Raw genomic sequence first — 13005 nt, 5'->3', positions numbered from 1 at the left:
ATACACCCTCAATCGATCTGAATACATTCATGAATTCATGGATTCCAGTAGTTTCAACTATGTTTATATAATTGATTACAGCTCCACTGAGTGCCTGAGGCTGCGTTCTCAGTATCTGTGCATTCTGTCGATGAAATAGACGCAGATTATCTTCCAAAGCACCACTTTTCTGTTATCGTATAAAGGTTGTGTATAGTGTGAACTTATAAATCGATTCTTGAAGAAATAATTCATATCGCAATATGTTGCATGAATGGATCAGGAGTGAATACAAAGGATGGGATTCTTTTTCAGAATTCAAAAGATAAAAACGGGCAAATTCCTTTTGAAATCAGTTTCAAAGCATATTAAATTTATTTAAAGTTGTCAATATTTAGAAATTGATGCAAAAAGAAAACCTCTTGTAAAGCCGAAAGGTATTGTAGATATAGTCATAAATTCTAAAATGTATCACATGGGTATCGCATCGTATCTTATCGTATTGGCTCCAAGTCTCAAAAGCACGACATTTCGGCATTGGCCGTAATTTTTCCCTTTTGCATCGATGTAAAAAAGCGAGGGAATTGAATAATTTGCCGTTAGTAGTCATTTTATTAAGGAGCTTTTCACATGCCTTAGGTTCAGAAATCTCGAAGTTATTTCTCTTGAAATTTGTGATACTTGTATGTACTCAAAAAACGGAAATGGAACATGTCTAGTAGTCAAGAAACGTCCCGAAATACATTTTGTACATGTCACATTACACATGTCAGGATAATCTCATATATATGCATAAAGTGAGAGACTATGTCCCCCTATGCTTACTAATGGTATTTTCATCGGTTTCTGTTACGAAACACAGAAAAACCATCTCTCCAGCAACAGAATATTGGTTTGAGATACTTGTCAAGCTTACATGTACAACATGTTCTTGTATAGTACATGTACTAGTATATTATACAGATGTACGCAAGCGTTTTTATTGATGAGAAAGTTCTGAGTTCATGCTTTGAATTGGTACATCGATAATGTACGTAATACAGCGGCAATCATTTGCCATTGGAAACCAGTGAAGCTACCAGGTGTCATAAAAAATATCATCTACTTCTTCTATGAATGTCAATCATAGACCCATTTCTGATTATTGCCTAGGAATTTTCGGCACTGCTGCAACCAAGCAGGTTTTGATATGACGGTGTCACTGGCCAAAAGTCAAGATCCCGGAGCTTAAGTTTGGAACTACCGTAAATGACTAATACATGTACGTATTAATCACAAGTAATGAAAAACTACCAAAGGTATGATTATCAGCTGCTTGTGGCAGAGATTGGTTACATTGTGAGTTATTCAGAACCAAAACTAAGCAAGCTTCTGTCGTCACTCAGTACATCATGCAAAATGCTAAGCACGAACATCATATCAAGTTCAAATGGATAGGCTAATCGTTTTGCCCGACAGAAATAGGCGGTGGGAGTTGTACAAAACACAATATTTTAGCGCCGCGGGCATTATGATGTATCTGATTGTGTTGTTCTAGAGCAATTTGACAGATAAATTTGACACCTCATCGAATATCAGTACTACTAATTAAAAGGACGAGTGAAACTAAATCAAAGAAAATTCATGTTTTGTTGTGGTTGACATTAAACCAACCCTTGAGGTTTTACATTCTTTGTTTCTGGAGCGTCAAAGTTTAAAAAGATTATTGTGGGAATTGATCGAAATAAGTAGGTTTTAATAGATAGGTGAAGTAGACCTGTGGGGATGTTATCATTAATTCAAAGAGGTTGTCTGGTTATTGACAATGATTTTAACGATTTAAATGTCTGAAAGGATTTTATCTAACTTGTTGCCTGGAGCTGCCATTTCGTTTCAATTTCTATCAGAATACAGTGGATCATTATATTTTCGCAGTCATATGATTAACTTTATACAAGAGGTAAATTCAATTTCATCATTTTCTAAAGGACAAACAGGAAATTAAAAAACAATAGATGATGAAGAAGAGAATACAAAAAGGGGAAAGACTTATATCGATGTTTTACTTCAAATTCAATTTCATCATTTTCTAAAGGACAAACAGGAAATTAAAAAACAATAGATGATGAAGAAGAGAATACAAAAAGGGGAAATACTTATATCGATGTTTTACTTCAAATTCAATTTCATCATTTTCTAAAGGACAAACAGGAAATTAAAAAACAATAGATGATGAAGAAGAGAATACAAAAAGGGGAAAGACTTATATCGATGTTTTACTTCCAATGTCACTGATATAGTGAATACGGTGGCATGTCACTGCGATTTGTTGTGTATCACTTTTGGGGGCGTTTGATAAAGTCATGGCCGACGGTCGTTCTAAATATGGCGGTGCCTTTTCCCAGCATGCACCAGAGCAACCACCTCCGGCACTTTTTAGACTTCATGAGTTAACGACAACTTGTTATTCAACGCCGGGATACTTGATCTCGTCGTAGCAATCATCCTTGCATTTTTATCAACACGAACCTCACTGTCTGGGCAACGATTCATTTCTGACCTCCGTAGCCTTTGGTCGCTACATTAGCAAGCCATTAACGCGAATCCATTAGCAATAGACAATCGACTATACGTGTCACATAATGGTGTGACAGTCGAGTTTATACCATCTACAAGTCTGCAGGGCCTAGCAACGAGCTGCAAAAAGGTTTTACACCTTCGCAGAAAAAGTTATTGTCGTGTCGAAAATGCTATTACATGAGGTGCAATGACCCAACTTCGTAGGTTGGTAATTTGTGAAAAGTAAAGCACTTACAAGCGTTGTAAATGGCACCTTGCACTGGATGAGGACTGCTGCGATTCGTTTTTTTCTGGTTTTACCAAGCTCTGAGATTATCGTATTTTCCTAAAATAAATTTCGGAATATGTTTGTGGCCGTTTTAAATGTGATGTACACCTTACGAGGTGCACATGGTAAATATTAGTCGGATCTAAAAACATTACATGACATAAAGCGACATGATAAAAACAAATCATTGGCCAGAGGCTAACTTGCCAGGTCAATTAACTAATGGCAGGAATATTGCGCTACAGGCTGGATAGATGCTTCCACGAACCTCGTCCTTGGGGAAAGCAAGTCACATGAAACCGAAAACTACCAAATATCCGCGAGCGTTTTATTTTCGCGAATTTCTCGAAAATAAAATCGCGAAGTTTAACCATAAACCTTACAGAATATATAAATAAATATAAATAGATAAATAAATTAAATAGAACCTAAGGACTAGAACAAAACATACAGATTAACTTGATTAAAGCTGGTATCTCCTCCGGCTCGAAGCGAATTTTTATATGCCGTACTTAAAAAAGATATTTTTCATGTAGAAACATCGAGATCATTATTGTTTTTAGCTTCCCAGCTAACCTGGCCTGGAGCGAGATACGTCCATAACACTTCCCAAGAAAAAAGATTTTTAAAAATAAATAATTGCCGTAGGTTCAGACTTAAAAAATATGGAACACTGAATGGAACAAAGGCCTAATATCGAGTAAAAAACACTAAATCAAATTAAAATCGACATTTATTGTGAGGATTCTATCAGTTCTAAAGTATGTTCACATTTAGTAACAAACTATTGTTGATATAATTCACCTGTCTTGTTTATCATGATCGAAGTATCGGGAAATTACGGACTTAGCAACAATACTTTATACATGAATGTATGCTTCTTGCAGTTTCAAATGCGAATATTGACAAAGTTTAGGAATAAATCCAAATAATTGATAATAATTTGTCAGATAAATTTGATAAATGTTGATTCAAGCATCATCGAATCGAAAGATAAACACCTCAGCATTATTTGATGTCGGTAAATCGACGTTCAACTTTTAAAGTTCACCTTTGGCAAATGGTTTCGATAAATAAGTCATTTGAATTTCACAATGGCAACGTGTGCTTTGATATCAAAATAAGCATAACTAACATATCAGAATAATCAAATAAACGAGTTCAAACAACGCAAATAATAATGTCGCTATATTAGCCACCTTACTAATATCAGGGAATCGAATATTTAATTTACTCTCCGAATAATGTTCAAACTCATTTTTACTTTGATAAACTTAGAAATGCTAAACTTTTGATTAAAAATTTTTATTTAGCAATGTTGATTTTATGTTACTTGCTTAACCAGAGTCCTTCTCACTGAGAATACATCATAATGGTCGTTGTTGCAGTTATTGATGTCAGTCATGGCGGATTTGCACTAAAGTTCGAGTGGATTCTCTTGGAATCAAGTCTGCATACTTATTTTTTCGTATTGATAGCTTATTCGTACTGATTTTTTTGTGGTTGCCACTTTTATGGAGGACCTGCGAGCAATAAATTATACTTGTTTTTGAAAAAACGTTGCCTTGGCTGGTTCCCACTCTTTTTTGTGGGACTACATGTTTTAATTACATTGTGCCACCTTATAAAGGTGAGGAATGTGTAAGCACTTCTGCCAAGAAATTTGAAGGGAAAATCATCAATATGATATTGTTGGGCAGTTATGGATTGACAGGGAGGACCGGGGATGGGTCACTTTTTCTGTCCTGTCCTGTAGTAGATTGGCTGGGAGATTTCGGCACATTCTTGTATTCATTAAGATAACGTTTTTGGCACCAACATCATGTGGTAATACCATACTTCATGGTGATACTTAACTACAATGTAGTAACAAGTATGGATTAAAGATACTAATCTATATCTGCATGTAATCATAATTATTGCATCCTATTGCGACATTCCGATCTTTGCAGGATGTCCAAGTTAATCACATTCAACTATGGTCCCACTATGCCGATTTGCAGTCAGAATATGATGTCCAGCATTGTTTAAGCAATGTCCTCTTTTTCCTTCAAATGGCTCGCTAAAACAAAGCATGACTAAGGGGATATGGCATATTAGGTATTGACGCAAAACGTATCAATTATTCGGGCAACCTTTGGCGTTATTTTCTGACTCGGGGTTAACTTGATGTCATGCTGCTTAATTATACACGGCAAGGGAGCTTGATTACAAGCTACAAAAAATCATCGCGGGCATCATAATTATCCTCGCAAGCTGGAAGGGTATAAATGAGATATTTCAATTAGTGTGATGTGCCAGCAGGGACAGAGTCTGGCCACTTAATGTGCGCATGGAGTCACGAGCTGGGGGATAACGCTATTGCTGGTAAACAGTGCAGTGGGCTAAGTTAGGTTGCTACATCCGCCAAATTACATTTTCCTGGAGTAATTCTAATATCATGTGTTATGGCGCCAAGAGTGCAATTTAAGCAAAATTTATGATTATGACGTATTTTGTGGATGATAGTAGTGTACATTGTTTGTACGGTGAAGAAATATTCCCTTGGGGGACTGTAAATGTTGAAAAATACTGTGATATGCAGCTACATGTAAGACGCTGTTGTAATTCATGATAGCAGACTCTATTCCAGTCTAGGTGTCGCTTTAAAATCGCGTCCTTCAACTAAATTCCATACAAAGGGCTCCACTGCTAATCTTAAAGGTAAAACAGAAGCAAATCTCCAGAGACATACCTAAGATTTATCCCTCTCGTCCACGTAGTGAAACCTTGGGAACTTCAAAGCCACCGAAAGTAGCCTTAACAATGTCCGATGACAAATTGAATCTCAAGGTCGCGGGGATGCCCCTCATGGGAATATACACGAGACGAACCGCCGACAGATTCAGCTTGATATGAAATCAATTTTGTATTTGATTTGGCGTGTACACCATATTTTATTTGGTGAATATGGCTTTGACAAGATTTTCTAAAGTAAAGTCACGTGGTACAGTTATACAGCCCCAGTACAATTATAGCTCCACACGGTGTAGAACACATCTGACAGTACACGGTGATGCACAAAGAGGCTTTGATTGTATCGGTGCTTTAACTGTACGAACTGACCGTACAGACCTAGATGTAAGATATTACTTTGTGTATTACAGATGCCCTATGTTTTCAATTTATGTTATGTTTCAAAATGATGTTTTGTGTGATGTAATTTGCTGCATCGACTAAAAATACCTCCCATCACATTGCCGAAAGGAGAGGTTCGGGCTGAGAATTAGTTATGGCTAGCATAAAGACTTGTCTTTTTGAATTTCTGGTTATACCGCTTGAGCACACAAGCCACACTGCTTCTTGAGTTCATGACACCTGACCTGACCTTGACCAGAGGTCTTGCCATATCCTGCCTCTAAAAGCGAATCGACCAATATCACCCAGCATAACTGTTGCATCTTATGCACGTATCAATGAGGTAAACACTAGCCTCATAAAAATTGACAACTAACGCAATTCGATGTTCTATCCTTATTGTTAACCTCTTATATATCATCTAAACTATGTCACTAATACCCCAACCTCGTCAATTTCCACTTGCTACTGATCCAATATGAACAACACTCTGACTCTTGACATTTCAGGTCAAGCTGTCAAAAAGTTAAATGATAATTGTATTTGATAAGGCAATTAAAGAAATTAAATTTGATCGAATTTCAGCCAAAGGCACGCATGTACAATGTCAGTGGTATTTATTCCAAGGACCAATTCAGAGCACTGGGACTGCTAGGCAATGTTTCAAGAGCTTCCCCATTCTCACAGGTACCCGAGAGGAAGGGTCAGCACATAATGCCCAACGAATTGTTTTGATTAATGACCTTATTTAAAGCTATAATCAAAAGTATCAAAATGAATTATTTATACAACATCACTTCGAATTTCAGGCAAGTCAGTACATTTTCCAAAAAACGTATTTGTTGACAGTTGCTAGCTGATTTGTTTTCCTGATTTGACATATTGTAAGGTTATTAAAAATATCCTCAAAAACCATGATTGCAGCCACTTGAAGCTGTAGAAACATTTGATTATAAGATAAGTTATTCCTCATTCAACATATGATATTTCAGTATAACATCAATTTAATTCTGCCTTTCATCTTTTATTAAAATCATATATATTGGCAATATATTGCACTTTGTATAGTTTCATGAATATCCCAGCGCAGGTGAACATTATCAAAACTATTTTTAGCCTAGTATTCAGAACGTTCCAGAGCCTCGCACAATCATATGATCGGTATAGATCGCCAAGTTAATTAAGTAATAGAATATTCTTATATGCCATGGGTCATCGACACAGGATGAAGCCTTCAAATTATAGCTGGATCAAAGTGATATAATATTTTAAATGAAGATGAGTAATTTGGACCCAAGCACAATATACTAGTATTTGTCTTGCACTGAAGGCCAACATATTTGGGGAAAACTTTGTATGGCAGGACATTTAAAAAGATAACAGAGGAAAATATACAGTAAAATGTCTATATTGATGACACCTTTGGAATTGACAAATGTTCTTAATTCAGTTGTGACCTGACTACAGAGGCAACACAATCAATGGCGACAACAAAGAATGGCATCAGAGGCATCAACAATGTATGGCATGATCAGCGAATGAATCTGTGGTGGTGACCACTTAATAAAGTCAATCATAGAATATTCCTACCGACCTCTGGGCTAAAACTTCTAACAATATCTTTATGGTAGATCAACCAGATGCAATGACAGTACGACCTATACCCAAGAATAGTATATCTAAAAACCTTAACCAACAATACTGCATAGACCTTGAACGACATGACCACAAGTAACCTAGCTTTGCCAAAGCCAATCCAACAGCTCTAAGTATTGACACAGCACGACTGTTCAAACGGATAATTTAGCCCTTATATCCTGTGTCTGTGCCAAACCTCCGGCCAGCTTCATCATCACTGACCATCGTTTCCGAGATGCTCAAAGCCAGCCTTTGACGCCATGAGCGAGAAGGAAATTATACGACCATAACAAACAGTCAGAATCGATCGTAGATGCTATACCAGCTCAATCTCCCTGGGCAAGAATTCAGACGTCGGCGAGACAAGCCAACACCGAGGAGTTACTTGAGAGTGAGTCGATCAGTTAAAGAAGCCAATGGGCGTCGAATCATGTACACTTCTGTTACTTTTCGAATATAGTGGAACAGAGACATTTTTGGAGGAGGGGTGGGGGATGGGTCGTCCGTGTTGTTCGTCGTTGGAATAAACATGGATAAAGAAAATCCTTTTCGAGAATTTGGAGTTGCTGAACAGTTGATACTGAGGGGTGACCGAATGGTACGATGATTAGGGTTGTTCGCACAGCCAAGACCTTTTTTTTATTTTGAGCTTAACAACTAGATCATTTTAGAGTGTGCTATTACAGGCCATAGAAGTTAAGATACAGCTAACCCTCATGCATTCATTTCCTGAAAGTGAACGAGTGGTTTTGAAATATTTGAATTTTTCTTACCTTCGTCTAAAATACACCAATCTGTTTTGACCAGCTTGATCCTTCTGATGAGATTGAAGACCAGTGCCTTAAATCAGAAGAACTAGACATAATACAGCGATGAACCAAGGCAAATTATATTGATGACCAATGGCGAAGAAATTGGTTATAGTTTCACTCGCGGGTAATTCAATAAGAATGGTGTGAATGATCTCTGAGAAGAAGCAAGGGGTTGGGGCAAATATAACACCTTCTGGCCTCCTATCTCTGATGAGTCACTCACCAAGGCGCTCTTATAGATTCCAGGTTTTATACCATTATTGTCATGTATTGAATTTATAAGTAAGACATCTTCTTAACTGGACCCATCCTACCTGTGTAAGCTGCTTCACAGACACTATAGTATCATAGTATTTCGGTTGCTTAGTATGGATTTTCAGTCTCAGGTTACTAGAGTCGTAGTATTAGAAAGATATCACGTTACATCGTTTTCTTTAGCGCAGTTTCGTAGGCATGAGGTCATCGTAAGGATTGGACGAGATCAAAGGACAGAAAGGATACACAGGTCCCTGATGGAATCTTACCGATACAACAAGTCGTATTCTTCTCCTTCTTCTTCGTCTTCTTATAAACAGGTAATATGTGGATATATAAGGATTACATATAATATAAGGATTACCTCACTCAAATTCACCGGAATTCTTATCGTTGGGCCTCAAAATATGCGCATTGTCAATGCTGTTCAACGTGCTTAATTAGGTAAGACAACGAGTCGGCAAAATATTTCGTACTGGTCTAAGTTTGATTTCAACATGCTCAATTAGGACAGACAATTAGCTGACGACAATAATTTTTCCCGATGGTCATGTTGTCATATTACGTGCTGGCTTTTGTGTGATTGTCCTATCAACTAACTAAGCGGACTAATATCTATAGCATAATCGCAATGTTCTTCCCAGGCTACTAACGATGCAGACAGAAATAAATATATGAATTGATGACTTGAACAACATACCTGCCGCATATGATTATCTACTTCACAATGACATTGTTGTAAAATATCTGTAATCGAACATTCCTCTACAAGGCTGAGATATGCATCTAGACATGTTAACAGTGTCCGGCATGCTTCATTGATCCTTGGATGGAAACAGACACTCCGAATCGATTGTTGATGCCCGTCGAGTATAATACGTGACCGTTGTCACCGGCGTGGTGATTCACGTGCAAGGATACGCATTGTAAGAGCATCCCTGATTTCGTTTCGATGGGACAACGCGATGACGGTGATTAAAATCCCAGCATTACAGACTTTTCAGTTTGAAATGTTAAATACCTTCCTCTAAAAGCCCTTGAGCACGGTGCCAACAACGAAGTACGATGTACGAAGGTCAACATTCATAACTGTATAACTGTATAATTGTATCTAAAAGGGTTTTTACGAAAACCCCAATAACTGATATGATTAGGCGTGTCAATTCATTCTACAGGAATGGACGACAGCACAGCAATTTGTACTTTATCGCTAACTAAGCGCTCGACCTCTTGTGAACTATACCTACGTCTTCAGACCACGTCCATCCATATTGACGCAATCCAATTTCCTTCCAGCTTCTCAGGATAATGTTAGTCGAGCAAAAGAGGTAAAGAAGCAATTCGACCATTTCTTGCTGCTGGATACGTCTTCTAACCACGTCAAACCATACAAGTCCGCATGTATTCATTTAACTGCACCCAGGAAGATGTTCGTTGAGCAACGGGTGGAGCAGTTCGCCCATTTCTTGCAGCTGCGAACACGTCTATGGCTTCTGACCGCGACCAACTACACAAAGCTATTCAATTCATCTAACAGCCTCTCAGGATGTAATACCAACCTTTTATCGGCCGAGTTGAGAAGCGGCCAGCCATTGATCGGACTAACTCACCGTCCTTTCCAGCTTCTAAAGTAGTCTTATCGGCCTCGCTACAAACACTCGGAACACTATGAGAGGATACTCTAACAAGGTGATCAGGTTTGCCGTACTTAAGCCTCTCTTTGCTCTGGGCGCTGAAAACTAGGTTTATCATTTGACTGTTGGCGTCGTGTCGCTTATTGACAGGGGTATATCCTGTTATAAGGTCACGTTTAGGTGTGACGTTAGCTGAACTAGCTGATATACACGGAAGAGAAGAAATGAGAGCTCCATGTACGTCCAGTTGTAGCTTGAGAGTGGGGTGTTTTCGGCGCAATATGTCTTAAGCGATGCGCTAGTGTGTATCAACCAGATCAGCTTTATGGACTGATTCATCTCAAAGTATTATTCTTACATATTATATTCTGGCCAGAATCAGTTGAGATTACGGATCATCAGAACATGACAATCTGAAAGTCTGAACAGCATTTTCATTGACTATAGCTTATACTGTCCTTTGCCAGCCTCTAAAATAGTCTTCGTCCTCACTACAAACATTCATAACACTATGCGAGGATACATGGACTAAAACAACGTGTCTGATTAGGTTCTGCCTTCACCTTGCCTTGGGTGCTGGAAGGTCGTATTATTGGCCGTTGGCGTCGCGTCGCTTACATGTATATCCTCACGGGCAGGCGTATCCTGTTATAAGGTCACATATGACAGGCTTTAATGGTGTCATCTGCCAATATTTCAGCGGATTAGATTTCCACTCAGATCCACTTGAGAACTGGTAGACATTCCTGACAACTTACCCTGGATGATGCTAGATTACAGTGTTGTTCAACCAAAAAAAAGTTTGAATCATCAATCACATCGTAATCAGAAAGCAGAAACGTGTATAGCTTCTTGACAAGGCTGATATTCTGGGTAATAGATTTTGCGTTTTACCGTTTGATTTCATGATCAACGAGTCCCAGCAAATTGAGAAAATAACGCTCCGGCATAATACCAATACCGCTAGCAATTCATGTCCGTTGCGCCATAACATGTAACAGCCTTTCGTTGTTCGTGAAAATATCAAAAATAACTATCCATCCAACACTCCTTGTAATATTGACCTAACTAAGCGATTAACGTCCGGCGTGGTTCCCTGTCCAACAGTCTCTGTACTCGCTTGACGTTATGCTACAAGAAATCATTAGTGACCATGATACGGGTCTTAATAGAAAGCGCGAATGTTTCCTCCAATTACTTTCTCTAGAGATCGATCACTTCTGACACCAATATCAATGTAGTCTATAGTGCAGTGGCTGGTTGTACACGGAATGCTATGTATACACAGATGACAGGGCTGAGATGAGATATTTGAGATACTGGAAGGGAACTATGGTAGCGGCTCGGGCTCAAGAGGATTAGTCGTGGGGAGAAACTTTCGAGTGGGCTCCTCGGCACCTGTTGACTGGTGTGCTCATGAATCTTGTCAGACAGTATGAAAATTCAAGTTGAGGAACTTAACAGGTTCTTTTTATATAGATGCGTCTGATCTAACACTGATTGCTTTTGATTCTAAATCTTGACGATACATTTTAATTTGTGCTTTGGGAAGTACACACTTTTGGCGATATCCATTGCTCACGGTAATATTATTATCTCAGAAAATGATTTATTGAGTAGATTCAGCAAGGACAGGTTGTCCCCTTTACGGAATGCTAACGCCATTTTATTCACCTTTTTGTAACTTGCAAAAAGGACCTCGACCTCTCCAGTGTCCTGCAATAGGAAAAATCGTGTCGAGCGGGGTCATGACCATACAAATGTGTTTACGTTGCTTTACTGAATTTTGATCTCTCTTTTTCTTGCTAAAAAAAGAACTATCCACAGCCAGAATACGAAATTAATCAAGTGAATCAAACTGATATAGCGTCACAACCTCATCGGCAGGAAACACCAGAAATAGTGTCATCATCTCCTCTGTCGTATGTTTCCTCTCGCACAGAATCATTCCTCTTGGGCTGGCTCTCGGATCTAGAAGAAATTGGCTTTATTTTCATTTGTGCTCATCGGTAAATAGCGTGAAATTGCCATGGGGGATATTCAGGGAAGCCATCGCCTCATGATTACCAGACCGAATTGCGGTGTTATTTTTCATCACTATCTTCTCAAATGCGATGCCTTTAATCATCTGTGCTGGGATATGTATGGAAGTATCAGCCAGTATCTCCACGAAAGCAATGAGTGAGGCTAAAGGCTGACGGAGTGGTGCTAGACTTATGGGCAAGAGGCTTATAAGTAGGTGATGAGAGGGGTATTGGACGTAATTTGAGGTCTACTGGAGTGGTCATAGACCCGAAAGGGCTTATAGTGAAGATATGCCATCAAATTTCATGCTGATCTCCCGGCGTGGTGTGTCATTATCTCTCAAAACAGAGACCAAGGTTGTCGCACCCCGCACTAGTCAAAGTTGAACCGAGTTGTCATTGGTTGTGAAACCGAGGATTGCTGCAATTATTTACCACTTGATCGGAATTTTCCATATGGGGGATCAATGCTGTCTGCTTTTCCCAACTAAGGTACTATATTGCTTTTCGTTATTCATGAAGCAGCACCATGCCCGGTGTTATGTACATGTATAGTTTCTAGTTGTTTCGACATGCTACCCTGGATAATGGGCATATCAATCAAACATCGATAACAAATAAAAGGGGAAAAACGTCACATTTTCTACAGCCGATATTAGCGCATAGATGAGAGCCCGCGGGGTTTTCTGGGCAAAATATCCACCTTGCTGACGCGTTAT

Source organism: Lineus longissimus, chromosome 6, assembly GCF_910592395.1.
Source record: "Lineus longissimus chromosome 6, tnLinLong1.2, whole genome shotgun sequence".
Lineage (NCBI taxonomy): Eukaryota > Metazoa > Nemertea > Pilidiophora > Heteronemertea > Lineidae > Lineus > Lineus longissimus.
The sequence above is the reverse complement of the archived record's forward strand: the minus strand, read 5'-3'. Positions refer to the sequence as shown.